We start from the raw sequence: 17892 nt of genomic DNA on the forward strand, positions 1-17892 counted from the left end.
AGTATGTACACATAAATACACACATACACACTCATACAAGCAAAAATCTTATAGTTTTTACTTCAGAACTCTAGCCACAAAATATTAATACAAACTCACTGATTTGCAGAAGCAAATAATAAAAAGAAAAATCTGGATGTAAACAATGGATGTTATCTCAGTAGAAAATTGACAGCAGATTTAAAGCAGGAAGAAAAGAAAACAGAGATTGACAAAGAACTTAGAAACTTCATAGTTGCAGGTCAAATTCTGGACTCTGAATTTTCTTTTATGAAATTTGTCTGTTAGTTTAAAATGTGTACCAGAACAAACGTAATATTTAACTAAGCTGTAATATTAGAAGACCTGGCATAGTCTTTCATTTACACAACCACTTGCAAAAACAGGCACCATAAAAGAAAACAGGGTGCATGAAAGAGTCATTCTTAGATAGTGTGTTTCCTATATGTCCTGAAAATGAAGTGTACAAAAATCTAAACTTTAGATCTCAACCAAGTATGGGAGATTGGGGATTTTCTGGAGTAGTGAGGGGAAACACTCAGGTGTCTGCAAATTGTCCTATTTGTTTGAGCCAAAAGAACAGCTAATGCTAACATGAAGCACCAATAGGAGATTTGTTTAAAGTCAGGGGCACCTCCACTCAGAATCCCTTCATGGTTCCCAATTTGTGAACCTAAAATATGTAAGGCAGGTCAGGTATGGCGGCTTACATCTATAATCCCAGCACTTTGGGAGGCCAGTGCTTTGGGAGGCCAAGATATAAACTTTCCTGTTAATATTGCTAGAGCTTAGGAGTTCGAGACCCACCTGGGCAACATAGTGAGACCTGATCTCTACAAAAATTAGCCAGGCATTGTGGTATGTGCCTGTAGTCCCAGCTACTTGGGAGGCTGAGTCAGGAAGATGGCCTGAGCCTGAAGTCAGATGTTGCAGTGAGCCAAGATCATGCCACTGCCCTCAAGCCTGGGTAATAGATCAAAGCTCTGTCTCAAAAAAAAATATATATATATATATGTATATATGCACATATATATATTAAAAAAATATATATGTGCATTTGAGGCAGTTCTTAACCAATTTAGAAAATTTATTTTGCCAAGGTTAAAGGCATACTTGTGACACAGCCTCAGTAGGTCCTGATGACATGTGCCCAATGGGGTCAGTGTACAGCTTGCTTTTTGTGCTGAGGGGGACATAATGCATCAATCACTACTTACATTGGCTTGATCTGGAAATGTGGAACAACTCAAAATGGGAGCTTCCAGGTCATAAACAGATTTAAAACTTTTTTGATTGGCAATTGGTTGAAAGAGTTATCATCAATAGAAAGGAATGTCTAGGTTAAAATGAGAGTTTGTGGGGACACTTTTATGATGCAGATGAAGCCTCCAAATAGCAAGTTTTAAAGACCATAGATTATAAATGCTTCCTATCAGACTTAAGGTCTATGTTGATGTTAATGCTGATCAGCTTTTCCTGAGTTCCTAAAGGGAGTAGGGAATAACGAGGCATGTCCAACTCCCTCTTCCGTTATGGTCTTAACTAGAGTTTAGATTAACTCTGGAATGACATTGGATAAGAGGAGGACTCCATTCAGATTGCTGATGTGTCTTAGAATTTTATTGGTGGTTTACATTTATTTTCTTCTGTTAACGTTGGGGTTTGTTACTTCTTTTTTCTCAGTTGTTCTATGTTCAATGTTAAATTGCTAATTTGAGATTTTTCTAACTTCGTGATTAAGCTATTCAGCGCTATAAACTTTCCTGTTAATATTGCTTTAGCTACAACACAAAGATGTTGGTAAGTTGTGTCCCTATTTTCATTAATTTTAATTTTTTTCTTTATGCCTTAATTTCATTGTTCACTTAGGAGTTTGTTCAGGAGAAAGTTGTTTAAATTTTATGTATTTGTGTAGTTTTTAGATATCTTGGTATTTATTTCTATTTTTATTACATTGTAGTCCAAGGCAGTTCTTGGTATAATTTACATTTTTTAGTTTACTGAAACCTGCTTTATGATCAAGCCTATATTAAATCTTACTATAAGTTCCATGTGCTACTGAGAAGAATGTATTTTCTGTGGTTGTTGGATGGAATACTCATAGATGTTTATTATGTACAAATGGTCGATTGAGTTTAAATCTAGAACATCTTTGTTAGTTTTCTGTCTCAATACTCTGTCTAATGCTGTCAGTAGGGTGTTGAAATTTTCCACCATTATTGTGCATCTATCCAGATATTTTCATAGTTCAAAAAGAACTTTTTTAAAATGAATCTGTGTGCTCCAATATTGGGAGACCATATATTTAGAATAGTTAACTCTTCTTGCTAAATTGAACTCTTTACCATTATGTAATTCCCCTTTTTCTCCTTTTTTAATTGTTTTGTATTTAAAGTCTATTTTTTCTGATATAAGAATAGCAACTCTTGCTCTTTTTTGTTTTTCATTTGCATGATAGATTTTTCTCCATCTGTTTTACTTTGAGACTATGGATGTCATTACATGTGAGGTAGGTCTTTTGAAGGCAATAAAGAGTTGAGGCTTGTCATTTTATTCATCTTGCCATGTTATGACTTTTATGTGAGACATTTAGATGATCTACAATCAAGGTTAGCATTGACATGCAAAATTTTGATTCTTTGTGTTGTTAGCTGGTTGTTTTGTAGGCTTGATTGTGTAGTTGTTTATAGTGTCTTCAGATTATGTGCTTAAGTATGTTTCCGTGGTAGCAGATGTTATTTTGTTTCCATGTTTAGCACTCCCTTAAAGACCTCATCTAAGGCTAGTCTAGTTGTAACTAATTTCCTTAGTATTTGCATGCCTGAAAAGGATTTTAGTTCTCTTTCACTCATGAAGCTTTATTTGTCAGGATATGAAATTCTTGGTTGGAATTTCTGTTTTAAGGGTTGCTGAAACTAGGCCCTTAATTTCTTCTGGCCTGTAAGGTTTCTGATTGTTGTCTTTATATGTTACCTGATTCTTCTATGTAGCTACCTTTAAGAGTTTTTTTTTTTTTTTTTCCACTGTGACCTTGATCAATCTGATGACTATATGCCTGGGGGGTAGTTTGCTTGTATATTTTCATGCAGGGGTTCTCTGTATTTGTTGACTTTGCATGTCAACCCCTTTAGCAAGATTGAAGATATTTTCGTGGACTGTATCCTCAAAGGTATTTTTTCAAAGTTTCTTACTTTCTCTTTTTTTACTCAAAAATGCCAGAGACATAGTTTTTGTCTCTTTACATAATCCTATATTTCTCTTCAGTTTTGTTTATCAGAATTTTTTCATTTTTGTCTGACTGAGTTTATTACATTAATCTGTGAGCACTAAGATTCTTTCCTCAGCTTGGTCTATTCTGCTGTACATAATTCTGATTGTATTATGTCATTTTTGTAGTTTATTTTCAGTTCTAGAAGTTCACTTTGGTTCTTTTCTAAAGTGGCTATTTTTTTTTTTTTTTTTTTTTTTTTTTTTTTTCATTTAGATCCTGTGTCATTTTACTCACTTCCTTGGATTCCCCGGATTGGCTTTTAACTTTGTCCTAAATCTTGATAAGCTTCCTTACAATCCAGATTCTAAATTTTATGTCTTTTATGTAAGTAATTTCAATCAGCTCCATCCTCCAGACCCTGGAAACTAAACAACTCATTTGAAAGTGAGAAGACATGCTGGCTTTTTGAATTGCAGACATTCAAAGGCTGGAACTAGCCCTAGCATTTGGTAAGCTCATGCAGGGTTCCAAGCCTTCTTTCTCTTCAGCTTCAGTGTCTGTCACCTTTCTACAAACTCTTGGTGTTTTCCCTCCATTGATCTGCACAAAGTATGTTAATTTTCTTGGAATTTTGTGTTCTTTTGGTGAGAGTGACACTTCCTGGCTCTGTTAAGACAGTACTTACACCTGAGTTTCTTGTCCTGAATGTTTTTTGGTATCTAGAGTTTATGTTGTTCCTAAATCTGAGGTGTAAGTATTCACCTGAAATTCAGGTGAAAACTAAAATATTCATTTTATTGCATAAGGACATTCCGTTGTTCCAGCAGCAGTTGTTGAAGATACTATGCTTTCTCTGCTCAATTACCTTCTCTTTTTTGTCAAAGATCAGTTGACTAAATTTGATTGCTTTTTAAACGTTGAATGATTCCTGCATATCTGGTGATTTATGACCCAAACTGTGATCTGTCTTGCTGAATGTTCCATGTGGCTTGAGATAAATGTACTTTTGCTATTGTTGGATAAAAAATCCTTTACCTGTCAAATGCATCCACTTGATTAATAAGGCTATTAAGTTCAACTATATCCTTGCAATTTTTTTGCCTGATAAATCTGTCAATTACTGCTAGAACAATGTTAAAATCTTCAATTGTTATGTAGTAAATTGTGTCATTTTAAAATTCATATGTTGATCATGCTCGCTTCGGCAGCACATATACTAAAATTCATACGTTGAAGTCTTATTACTCAGCACCCATTTAAAATATGACTGTGTGTGGAAATAGGATCTTTAAATAAATAATTAAGATTAAGTGAGGTCAGATGGCTAGCATCTAGTCCAATATGTCTGATTTGATGGCTAATTTTTTGTGTCAATTTGACCAGCTGATGAGATGCCCAAATAGCACATGCAACATTACTTCTGGGAATGTCTCTGCAGGTGTTTCCGTGTAAAATTGGCATTTGAATTTCCAGACTAAGCAAAGCAGAGGGCCCTCCTATAATCTGTTTAAGGACTAAATAGTAAAAAAAAGGAAGAAGGTTGAATTAGCACTCCACCTGACTGCTGAGCTGGAACGTCCATACCCTCAGGGCTTCTGGTTTTCAGGCCTCTAGATCAGAGTTGGAATCTATGCTGTGACTAAAAAGTAAAAACTCAGGACCCCAATTAACGATGCCAAAGTTAAGAAAAAAATACACTGAAAGCTGAGTCATGCAAGAAACTGCCTTCCTTCTGTTCCTAAGCAGATACCTATATATAAAAGATTAAATATCTCCACAGGTTGCTACTGTATGTTCACTGTATCTTATGTAAAGTGTTGATTTACTGAGTTTGAGAAATACATAATTTACTATTCCTCTACCTGTTTCTTTTCCCTTTCATCATGAGGATTACCAATACTCTTTTTCTTTCCCCTCCAGCTCACTTTTATCTTCTAAATATTGAAACTCTCAAATTCATCTTTGGAGAAAGGCACAGACCAATGATTGGTTCTGTGATTACATGTTTCTTATTCTGGTCATGTCCTTAACCTTGGCAAAATAAATTTTCAAATTGATTGAGACCCGTGTCATATACTTTCTGATTTGCAAATTGGCAACCAATTGAAGAAACAGAGTGGAGGTTGCCCTGACCTTTGACAAATCTATTGGTGCTTGGTACTAGCTTGGAATATATTTATTTCTCAAACCAATGACTATTTGCTGAGATTTAGGAGCTCTCTCCTCCAGAGAATCCCTGACCTTCCAATTTGTTGTTGTTATATAAGGCTTATTTTGCTATATAACACATTTTCTGCAGTTTCACTTATGTTCAACAAGGAAGATGAATTTTCCTGCTTCTATGATGATGGAGGGCAAACAACTCTTTCCCAACTTCCAACAGGAGTGGAGAGTTTGAGTTTTTCCTGCTTCTAAGATGGTATAAAGCAGTCTTGAGCCTAGGTAAGTAGCTAGATTATAATTTTGTCTTCAAAATTATCCTTAATGTCTAAAATTTAAGGTTGACAAACAGCTGGTCGTAATTTCATCTTCTTATTATAGTGCTCAGGAACCATATCTTTTGTTTTGTTGTTGTTATTTTTTAGTATGTTAACCCTATTAGAGACAGGGTCTCAGTCAATTTAGAAAGTCTTTTTTGCTAAGGGTAAGAATGTACCCATGTTGCACCTTCAGGGAGTCCTGACAACATGTGTTCAAGGTGGATGGGGGTACAATTTGCTTTTATAAATTTTAATGAGGCATGTGACATCAATCCATATTTGTAAGAGATACATTGGTTTCATCCAGTAATGTAGGACAACTTGAAGTTGGGGCTTCCAGATTAGAAGTAGATAAGGGGATGCATTCTTTTGAGTTCTTGATCAGCCTTCCACTGAATACACAATTTAGCCTGGCTCAGTGAATCTGCATCTTTTCCTAAGCAATAGGAGAAAGAGAGCAATCAGATATGTGTTTGTCTCAGGTGAGTCTCAGAATGGTGACTTTGAGTTCTGTCTGTCCATTTGTAGCAAGCCAATACTCCCTGACAATCACACAGACAGGCCTGCATATTACCCCAGTTGTACCAACAAAGTTTCACAGCACTGCCTTAACATTGAGCAAATAATTAAAATAAGGGAAATCAATGCCCAGACATCAAAGCTAGAAATAAAACATATGGTCAGTAGGAGCCTTGCACAGGCTTCTCCCTAATCTGGAGCAAGTCAAAATAATGGAGACAGCTTTACATTCCTTATGCCAGGAGCCAACTCAGGTCGATGAAATTTGAGACAAATCAAGGTTAAAGAGGCAGATCTTGAAAATGCCAGGGGCCTCACAACTTGATCAAACTTAAAAAGCAATTTTGGCCTCTCACCTTCTAGTTAAAACAAAATTATTACTTATAAACTTAGGCAAATGAGATGGGCTAACGTGATGCTATGTGTAGGCACATAACCCCAATTGTAACACTTTGAGTTGGTCTGGTAAAGCTATCTCTGGTCTTCTCTCTGTATCCAGTTACAGCAATACACTCCCTTCTTCTGCAGTTTGTCTACTTATTATTGGGTTGTGAGGACACTCAGTCAGATCAAACTTATTCTAGGAATATTTAGTGCACAAGGAATTTTCTTGTGGAAAAACTGTGAGGGAGATCATGTAGCTTCTTATCTCTGTAGCTATTTTATTTAGAAATAAAATGGGAGGCAGGTTTGCCTGACACAGTTTCCAGCTTGATTTGTCTTTTGGCTTAGTGATTTGAGAATCCCGAGATTTATTTTTCTTTCACAAGTATTTCTCTTATCAGGTTTGACAAACTCTACCTGACTTGGTCAAATCTGAGTGAGAATTCCAAATTATGAAAAACAAGGCTTCTGAATTTGCTAAAATTCCCCACAACTACCAAAAAAAATAAATTAATTAAAAAACTGCTTTTTTTCCTCTGTTTTCTTTCTTTAAAATTATTTTTAATTTTACTTTTCTTTTACCCTATTTCTTATACCTCTTTTTTCATCTTCAGTACCAAGTGAGCAAAAAAATCTAGCAAAGGCTTCTAATAACTCAGATCCCTTAACAAAGAGAATAATGTCAACACTCACTTTTTTTAAGAGTATACTGCTTTCATTGTGAAGTTTCAAGTGTCCTGGGCAGATTTCTTATAAGTCTAAAGTTCTGCCTTCTTTTACTGGATTATCTGATCTCTTTGGCGTTGGTGGTACTAGAGAGTATTTTGTACTGTTACAAAATTTGACCTTGGTGTGTGTAGTGGCAGATTAGAATGACAACGTTAGTGATGTCTGAGCAAAATGTATAGAAAATGGTCATTTCTACAAGGAACAACTCATTTATTCAAACATTTAGATAAAAATGTCATTGTATAAGCCCTAAAACCTGCATGCTTTTTTCGCCCTGTTTCTTAAAGGGCTTCACCCAAAAGTTAGTAATCTAATAAAACTAAGATGAAAAGACCATCTATCAAACTAAATAATTTAAATAAACCTCTTTGTATAGAAAATTTTCATATTTAAATAAAATCTCGTCTTCTGTAAAGGTAACTGTGTCTTTGCACTTAAACCACTAGAAATTTTAACTAGGGAATAGACAATGTTTTAAAGTTTACATAACAGACCTTGCTTTTGTTTACATCTATGTTTATGCCTTTGAGATGTACATTTTCTACCTTTTTTTTAAACCTAAGTCATATCTTTGGAGATTCAAATTTAGAGTTACTTATGAACAATTGTTTAGGACAAGGGACAGATAATCAAGAGATTAATAACCTGTATCAGGTGCTATAACATGTTTGAAAATAGGCAAATGAAACATTTTAAATCTATAAGATCTGCCTCTGTCTGAGTCTTCTATGTCAATATGTTTTTATGTGTGTTGTGGAAATGATATTCATTAATCATATGAGAGAACTCTAATTAACTTGTTCAAAGAAAAGTGTTTATCAAATTAATAGAAGCTAGCTCAGAGACTTTCCAGTTCACAGGACTATAGCAATCTTTGGTAAGATTAATTTAATAAGTTTAGTCTCAAAATTTTCTCCAGCAATTTAAAACCTTAAAGTCGTGTTTGAACCCTGAATATCTGAGACAGGTTTCAGTTAATTTAGAAAGTTTATTTGCCAAGGTTGAGGATGAGGACCCATGACAAAACCTCAGGAGGTCCTGATGACATTGGCCCAAGGTGATCAGAGCACAGCTTGGTTTTATACATTTTAGAGAGACATGACACATCAATCAACATATGCTAAATGCCAAAATATAAAAGTTAGAAGTTAAATTAATCACCAAACGTTACACTAGAGGAACAAACAAACAAACAAACAAACAAAAAACAATCAATCCTGCAAATCAATCCTGCAGTTAGCAGAACACAAGAAATAACCAAAACTACTGCTAAACTGAATGTAACCGAGAGTCAAAAAACCATTCCAATGATCAACAAAACTAGAGGTTGGATCATTGAAAGAATAAGTAAGATGGATAGATTACTAACTAGACTAATTTAAAAAAAAGATCAAAATAAATAAAATCAGAAATGAGAAAGGGAACATTACCATAAAGCCCTCAGAAACACAGAAACCCTCAGAGACTATTACAAATACCTGTATGCACACAAATTGGAAAATCTACAAAAATGGATAAATTCCTAGAAATATACAACCTCCCAAGTTTGAACAAGGAAGTAATTGAAACCCTAAATCGATTAATAACAATTTCCAAAATTGAATCAGTAACAAGAAATCTACTAATCAGAAGAAAAGCCCTGGACCAGATGGATTCACAGCTGAATTCTTCGGACATACACAGAAGAGTTAGTGTCATTCCTACTAAAAATATTACAAAAATTTAAAGGCGCCCAGGCGTGGGGGCGACGACAGAGGGTTATGGTGTCAAGAAAACATAGTCACCATTATTATGAAAATTAAAATATGGAAGAGATGATCCCTACTATCAATCAGCTTACAACTAGAGGCACTGACAAATGTATACAGATATCTGTAACGTAAGGTATAACATAAGGTTAAAAATCTGTAAGAGCCTGATTTTAGAATTCACCAGCTCCACAGAAGTTTGGCGAAATATGAGTTATTAAGCCTACGCTCAGATCAAGGTAGCAGCTAGACTGGTGTGACAGCCTGTTTTTAATCAGTTCCTCAAAGCTGTGATCTCCCTGATGTCACCGAATGGCCACAGCTTGTAAAAGATCACCAGGAGAACCTCAGTCTGAGAACATTGAAGCTAGCCGAATGAAGCGAGCAGCTGCAAAGCATCTAATAGAATGCTACTACCACCAGTTAACCTAGGGCTGTGGAAATGAGGCCTGCATGAATGAGTTTTGTGCTTCCTGTCCAACTTTTCTTCGTATGGATAATAATGCAGCAGCTATTAAAGCCCTTGAGCTTTATAAGATTAATGCACAACTCTGTGATCCTCATCCCTCCAAGAAAGGAGCAAGCTCAGCTTACCTTGAGAACTCAAAAGGTGCCCCTAACAACTCCTGCTCTGAGATAAAAATGAACAAGAAAGGCGCTAGAATTGATTTTAAAGATGTGACTTACTTAACAGAAGAGAAGGTATATGAAATTCTTGAATTATGTAGAGAAAGAGAGGATTATTCCCCTTTAATCCTTGTGATTGGAAGAGTTTTTTCTAGTGCTGAGGCATTGGTACAGGGCTTCCGGAAAGTTAAACACACCAAGGAAGAACTGAAATCTCTTCAAGCCAAGGATGAAGACAAGGATAAAGATGAGAAGGAAAAAGCTGCATGCTCTGCTGCTGCTGTGGAAGAAGACTCAGAAGCATCTTCCTCCAGGATAGGTGACAGCTCACAGGGAGACAACAATTTGCAAAAATTAGGCCCTGATGATGTATCTGTGGATGTTGATGCCATTAGAAGGGTCTACACCAGATTGTTCTCTAATGAAAAAATTGAAACTGCCTTTCTCAATGCACTTGTATATTTGTCACCTAATGTGAAATGCGACTTGACGTATCACAGCGTATACTCTCGAGATCCTAATTATCTGAATTTGTTCATTATCATAATGGAGAATAGAAATCTCCACAGTCCTGAATATCTGGAAATGGCATTGCCATTATTTTCAAAGCATTGAGCAAGCTACCCCTTGCAGCCCAAAGAAAACTGATCAGACTGTGGTCTAAATACAACGCAGACCAGATTCGGAGAATGATGGAGACATTTCAGCAACTTATTACTTATAAAGTCATAAGCAATGAATTTAACAGTCGAAATCTAGTGAATGATGATGATGCCATTGTTGCTGCTTTGAAGTGCTTGAAAATGGTTTACTATGCAAATGTAGTAGGAGAGGAAGTGGACACAAATCCCAATGAAGAAGATGATGAAGAGCCCATCCCTGAGTCCAGTGAGCTGCCATTTCAGGGGCTTTTGGGAGAAGAAAGAAGAAACAAGAAAGGTCCTCAAATGGACCCCCTGGAAACTGAACTTGGCGATAAAACCCTGGATTGTCAAAAACCGCTTATCCCTTTTGAAGAGTTTATTAATGAACCACTGAATGAGGTTCTAGAAATTAGAAATGGATAAAGATTATACTTTTTCAAAGTAGAAACAGAGAACAAATTCTCTTTTATGACATGTCCCTTTATATTGAATGCTGTCACAAAGAATTTGGGATTATATTATGACAATAGAATTCGCATGTACAGTGAACAAAGAATCACTGTTCTCTACAGCTTAGTTCAAGGATAGCAGTTGAATCCATATTTGAGACTCAAAGTTAGATGTGACCATATCATAGATGATGCACTTGTCCGGCTAGAGATGATCGCTATGGAAAATCCTGCAGACTTGAAGAAGCAGTTGTATGTGGAATTTGAAGGAGAACAAGGAGTTGATGAGGGAGGTGTTTCCAAAGAATTTTTTCAGCTGGTTGTGGAGGAAATCTTCAATCCAGATACTGGTATGTTCACATACGATGAATCTATAAAATCGTTTTGGTTTAATCCATCTTCTTTTGAAACTGAGGGTCAGTTTACTCTGATTGGCATAGTACTGGGTCTGGCTATTTACAATAACGGTATACTGGATGTACATTTTCCCATGGTTGTTTACAGGAAGCTAATGGGGAAAAAAGGAATTTTCATGACTTGGGAGACTCTCACCCAGTTCTATATCAGAGTTTAAAAGATTTATTGGAGTATGAAGGGAATGTGGAAGATGACATGATGATCACTTTCCAGATATCACAAACAGATCTTTTTGGTAACCCAATGATGTATGATCTAAAGGAAAATGGTGATAAAATTCCAATTACAAATGAAAACAGGAAGGAATTTGTCAATCTTTATTCTGACTACATTCTCAATAAATCAGTAGAAAAACAGTTCAAGGCTTTTCGGAGAGGTTTTCATATGGTGACCAATGAATCTCTCTTAAAGTACTTATTCAGCCCAGAAGAAATTGAATTGCTTATATGTGGAAGCCGGAATCTAGATTTCCAGGCACTAGAAGAAACTACATAATATCACCGTAGCTATACCAGGCATTCTGTTCTGATTAGGTGAGGTACTTACTTCTTCAAAGAAGATTTGATTCATTAAAGGGATGTGCGATTTTGCTTCAGACCTTTATGTCTAGGTACTAATTCCCAAATAAGCAAACTCACAAATTCTCATCTATATACTTAGATTTGTTTTTGTAATATAATCACCAATTTTCAGAGTTAATCTTGTGATGAAGTGTTGTAATATGTAAGTCTCATATTTTCTCCTGCATTTGGGGTACAGATTATCTAATATTTCTTGTGATACTGGTTAGAGTATTCTTACTGCTGACAAGATAATTAAAATAATGCTACCAAAAAAAAAAAAAGAGAGAGAGAGACTCCACCCAAACTCATGTTATAAGGCAAGCATAATTTTGATATGAAAACCTAGCAGAGACATAAGAAAAAAAAAAGTTTCCAATATTCTTGATGAACATACATGCAAAAATGCTTGACATAGTAGTAGCAAACCAAATCCAGTAGCACATTGAAAAGCTATTCCACTACATTCAACTAGGCTTTATCCCTGGGATGCAAGTTTTGTGCACCATACAAAAATTAATAAATGTGATTCTTCACTTAAATAGAAGTAAAAGCAAAAACCAATATTTGGGACCTCAATTTTACTCGACCAAATGTGCCTAACAGACATCTATAGAACTGCTAATCCAAAAACAAAAGAATATAAATTCTATTCATCTGCACATGACACATAGCCAAAAAGTGACCAAAAATCTCAGTAGATGCATAAAACCTTATAGTGAAATCCAAGCCTTCAACAAACTAGGCATTGAATGAACACATCTCAAAATAATAACAGCTATCTATGACAATCCCATAGCCAATATCATCCTGAATGGGCAAAAGCTGCAAGCATTCTTCTTGAGAACCAGAACAGGACAAGGATGCCTACTCTTATTACTACTATTCAACATAATATTGGAAGTCCTGCCCAGAGCAATCAGGCAAGAGAAAGAAAAGGCACCCAAATAGGAGGAGAGGAAGTCAAACTATCTCTGTTTGCAGATGATATGATGTTATACCTAGAAAACTCCATAGTCTCTGCCCAAAAGCTCTTAAATCTGATAAACCACTTCAGTAAAGTTTCAGGATACAAAATCAATATACAAAACTCAATAGCATTTCTATATACCAACATCCAAGCTGAGAGCCAAATCAAAAATGCAATCACATTCACAATACACACACACACACACACACACACACACACACACACACACACACACGGATTACAGGTAATGAGGGAGGTGAAGATCTCCACAATAATAATTACAAAATACTGCTAAAAAAATCAGATGTCACAAACAAATGGAAAAAACCATTTTATGTTATAGGTAGGAAGAATCAATATTGTTTAAATGACCATGCTGCTCAAAGCAAACTAGAGTCAATGTTACTTCTACCAAACTACCAGTGAAATGTTTCACAGATTTAGAGGAAAGTATTATAAAATTCATATGGAACCAAAAAAAAAAAAAAAGAAGAAAAAGAAAAAAACCCAAATAGGCAAGGCCATCCTAAACTAAAAGAACAAAGCTGGGCCGGGCGCGGTGGCTCACGCCTGTAATCCCAGCAGTTTGGGAGGCCAAGGCGGGTGGATCACGAGGTCAAGAGATCGAGACCATCCTGGTCAACATGGTGAAACCCCGTCTCTACTAAAAAACTACAAAAAATTAGCTGGGCATGGTGGCGCGTGACTGTAATCCCAGCTATTCGGGAGGCTGAGGCAGGAGAATTGCCTGAACCTAGGAGGCGGAGGTTGCGGTGAGCCGAGATCGCGCTATTGCACTCCAGCCTGGGTAACAAGGGTGAAACTCTGTCTCAAAAAAAAAAAAAAAAAAAAAAAAAGGACAAAGCTGGAGGCGTCACGTTACCTGACTTCAAACTATCTTAGAATGCTACAGTAACCAAAACAGCATAGTACTGGTACAAAAACAGATACATAGACAAATGGAACAAAATAGAGAGCCCAGAAATAAAGGCACACACCAACAACTATCTGATCTTTGTCAAAGTCAATAAAAATGAGCAACAAGAAAATGACTCACTATTCAATAAATGTTGCTGGGATAACTGGCTAGCCATATGTAGAAGATCGATACTGGACCTCTTTTTTACACCATATACAAAAATAAACTCAAGATGGATTAAACACTTAAATGTAAAACCCAAAACTATTAAAACTCTAGGTTGGGCATGGTGGCTCAGGTTTGTAGTCCCAACACTTTGGTAAGCTGAGATGAGTGGATCACCTGAGGTCGGGAGTTCGAGACCAGCCTAACCAACATGGAGAAACCCCATCTCTACTAAAAATACAAAATTAGCTGAGTGTCGTGGCACATGCCTGTAATTGCAGCTACTCGGGAGGCTGAGGCAGGAAAATCACTTAAACCCCGGAGACGCAGGTTGCAGTGAGCCAAGGTGGCACCATTGCACTCCAGCTGGGCAACAAGAGCAAAAGTCAGTTTCAAAAACAAAAACAACAAAACAAACAAACAAACAAAAACCCTGGAAGATAATCTAGGAAATACCACTGTAGACATAAGACCTGATAAAAATTTTATTATGAGGATACCAAAAGCAGTTACAACAAAAACAAAAATGACAAATGGTACCTAGTTAAATAGCTTCTGCACAGCAAAAGAAGCTATCAGCAGAGTAAATAACCTACACAATCGGAGAATATACTTGCAATTATGCATCCAAGAAATGTCTAATAACCAGAATCCATAAAGGACTTTAGCAAGCAAGGCTGGGCATGATGTCTCTCACCTGTATTCTCAGCACTTTGGGAGGCCGAGGCTGGTGGATCACTTGAGGTCAGAAGTGAAACCCCATCTCTACTAAAAATACAAAAATTATCCTGGTGTGGTGGTGTGCACCTGTAATCCCAGCTACTTTGGGGGCTGAGGAACGAGAATCGCTTGAACTTGAGAGACAGAGGTTGCAGTGAGTCAAGATCACACAACTGCACTCTAGCCTGGGGGAGACAGAGAAAAAAAGAAAAAAAAACTTTAACAAGCAAAAACAAGTAACCCTATCAAAAATAGGTAAAGGGCATGAAGAGATACTTTTCAAAAACAAAATTCATCTGGCCATCAAGCACATGACAAAATGCTCAACATCACTAATCATTAGAGGAATACAATCAAACCACAATGAGATGCCGTGTCACAAGAGTCAGCATGGCTGTTATTAAAAAGTAAAAAATAACAGATGCTGGTGAGGCTATGAAGAAAAGGGAACACATACACTGTGAGAATGTAAGTTATTAGGTTGGCACAAAAGTAATTGGGGTTTTTGCCATTAAAAGTTGCTTTTACTTTAATGCCAAAAAAATAAATTATTTTTGTGCCAACCTAATAGTTTGGTCTTTGTGGAAAGCAGTGTGATAATTTCTCACAAATCCTAAAACAGAACTACCATTTGGTCTAGCAATTTTATTATTGGGTATACACCTAAAGGAATATGAATCATTCTACTTTTAAGATACATGTGTGTCTATGCTCATTGCAATACTATTCACAATAACAAAGATTTGGTATCAACCTAAATGCCCATAAATGTTAGAGTAGATAAAGAAAACCTGATATATACACACATAATGGAATACTATGCAGTCATTGAAATGAATGAGATCTTGTCTTTTGCAGCAACATGGTTGGAGATGGAGGCTATTATCCTAAGCGAACTAACACAGAAACAAAAAATAAAGTACCGCAATTTCTCACTTTTAAGAGGCAGTTAAGCATTCATCACATATAGACACAAAGAAGGGAACAAGAGACACAGGGGTCAGTTTCAAACTGGAGGGTGGGAGGAGGATGATGATCAAAAAATTACCTACCTGGTGCTATGTTTATGTCCTGGTTGACAAAACAATGTGTATACCAAACCCCCACAATATGCAATTTACCTGTATAACAAATTTGTCCACATACTCATGAACCTAAAATAAAATTTAAAAAAAATCTTGAGAGAAATAAGAATGCAAAACAATATGTCAACATCTATTGGATACAGCAACAGTAGTTCTAACGGGGTAGTTTATGGTAATAAATGACTGTCATGAAAAAAGAAGACTTTTTTTTTTTAGACAGAGTCTCACTTTGTCACCCCGGCTGGAGTCTAGTTTTGACCTGAATAAGCCTGAGGAGAGAATGAGTAATTTCAAAGACAGGTAAATAGAAAATTCCCAACAGAAATACAAAGAAAAACAGTATAAAAATAATAAAAAGAGAACATTTGACAACTATGGGACATATTCAATAAGTATACCATGCATAAAATGCCAGATAAAAATACCAGAGAAAAATAAACAAGAACAGCAGAATTATTTTGGGTAATAATGACCAAGTAGTTTCCAAACTTAATGACATACACCAAACTACAGATCCAAGAAACTTACAGAACACCAAGAAGTATAAACATCAAAATATGCACACGTAGGTGTATCCTACTAAAATCGCAGAAAACCAAAGACAAGGTCTTAAAGAGGCTGGAGAGAGGAAGACTTACCGATAGAATAAAGATTTTAAAAATAAAAAATAAAAAACCTGTAGTTGTCTTCTCATAGAAAACCATACAAGCAAGAAGATTGGGACGTGTTAAAGTATTGAAAAAAATCAAAGAAAATAATGTGATATCCAGATAAAGTATCCTTTTAATGTGCTATTGGATTCAGTTTTCCAGTATCTTGTTGAAAACTTTAAAATCTATGTTCATCAGTGGTTTGAGGCTGTAGTTGGCTTTTTTGTTGTGTGCTCATCCAGTTTTCAAATCAGAGTAACATTGGCTTCATCAAATGAGTTTGGTAGCATCTCTTTCTCTTCAACACTTTGAAATAGTTTTTCCTAAGTGTTCAGTGGACTTCAGTTGTGAAGTCCATAAAGCCAAAACATTTTTTGATTGAAGAATATTTATTACTGATTCAATTTCCTCGCTTGTTATTGGTCTGTTCAGAATTCCTATTTTGTTTTAATTTAACTTTTTCTGACTTTACTGAAATAATCATACGTTTTCATTTTTTGTTAATGCAGTATATCACTTGTATTGGTTTGCATATGTTAACCAAACTTGTGTCTTTGTGATGAATCACATTTGATCATAGTGAAGTAACTTTTTAATGTGCTATTGAATTCAGTTTTCCAGTATCTTGTTGAAAAATTTAAAATCTATGTTCATCAGTGGTTTGAGGCTGTAGTTGGCTTTTTTGTTGTGTGCTCATCCAGTTTTCAAATCAGAGCAACATTGGCTTCATCAAATGAGTTCGGTACATGTGAAGGTGTGTTACATAGGTAAACACATGTCACAGGGGTTTGCTGTACATATTATTAGAGCACCCAGATATTAAGCCCAGTAACCAATAGTTCTCTTCTTCTCCTCTTCTTCTTCCCAGCATGCCCTCAAGTAGACCACGGAGTCTAGTGAGACCGGCAAGTTACAACATCAAAAAGAAGACTTAGCAAACAAAGGATAAGTATTTTTGATGTCGTAAAATGCCCCTGTTCATTTACGGTAACACTTTTATCTTGAAGTGCACATTTTATAAAATTAATATACACATCCTGGCTCTTTCATGATTAAAATTTCATTAAAAATTCTTTTTATCTTTTTATTCTTGTTCTGTTTTTTTCATAGTGAAAGTGGGTTTCTTGTAGACAGCATAAATTTCATCTTCCTATATTAATAAATGTATTAGAAATTTTATATTTTTTATAGTTATTGACAATTAATTTTAAGTCTACATATCCATCTTTTTTTACTTCTTTGCTTTCCCTTGCTTACATTCTTTAAGATGAATTAGTTATTTATTATTAATTTCCTTTATTGCTTCTATCAACATTTTGTTGTGCCTCAGTGTTTTTAGTGATTTTTCCAGAAATCACAATGTGAGTTTTCCATTATGATAGCTTATTAACAGATACATTAAAATACTTCACAACATAAAAACTTAGAACTGTAATTCTATATGTGCCTTGCATTCCTGTCTAAATTTACTTTCCTACTTATTTTTTTTTGAAAGTTGTTAACAAATTTATACTTTCTCACATATTTACACTTTTTAGTGCTCATAATTTTTTTCTTCAATTATAAGCATTCATCTAATGTTTGTTTTCATGGACACTCCAAAACTTTTCTTAGA

At 35.6% G+C, this 17892-nt stretch overlaps 1 pseudogene across 1 annotated transcript; it reads left to right on the plus strand.

Annotated features, from left to right (window-relative positions):
- The first annotated feature begins 9081 nt into the window (after window positions 1-9081).
- On the plus strand, window positions 9082-11733 carry LOC116536118 (annotated as a pseudogene). The gene has a single exon (XR_004262486.1). The product of XR_004262486.1 is annotated as a ubiquitin-protein ligase E3A pseudogene (transcript).
- Window positions 11734-17892: the final 6159 nt, after the last annotated feature.

The sequence above is a fragment of the Sapajus apella genome, unplaced genomic scaffold, assembly GCF_009761245.1.
Source record: "Sapajus apella isolate SASKATOON/1434 unplaced genomic scaffold, GSC_monkey_1.0 scaffold98, whole genome shotgun sequence".
Taxonomy (NCBI): Eukaryota; Metazoa; Chordata; class Mammalia; order Primates; family Cebidae; genus Sapajus; species Sapajus apella.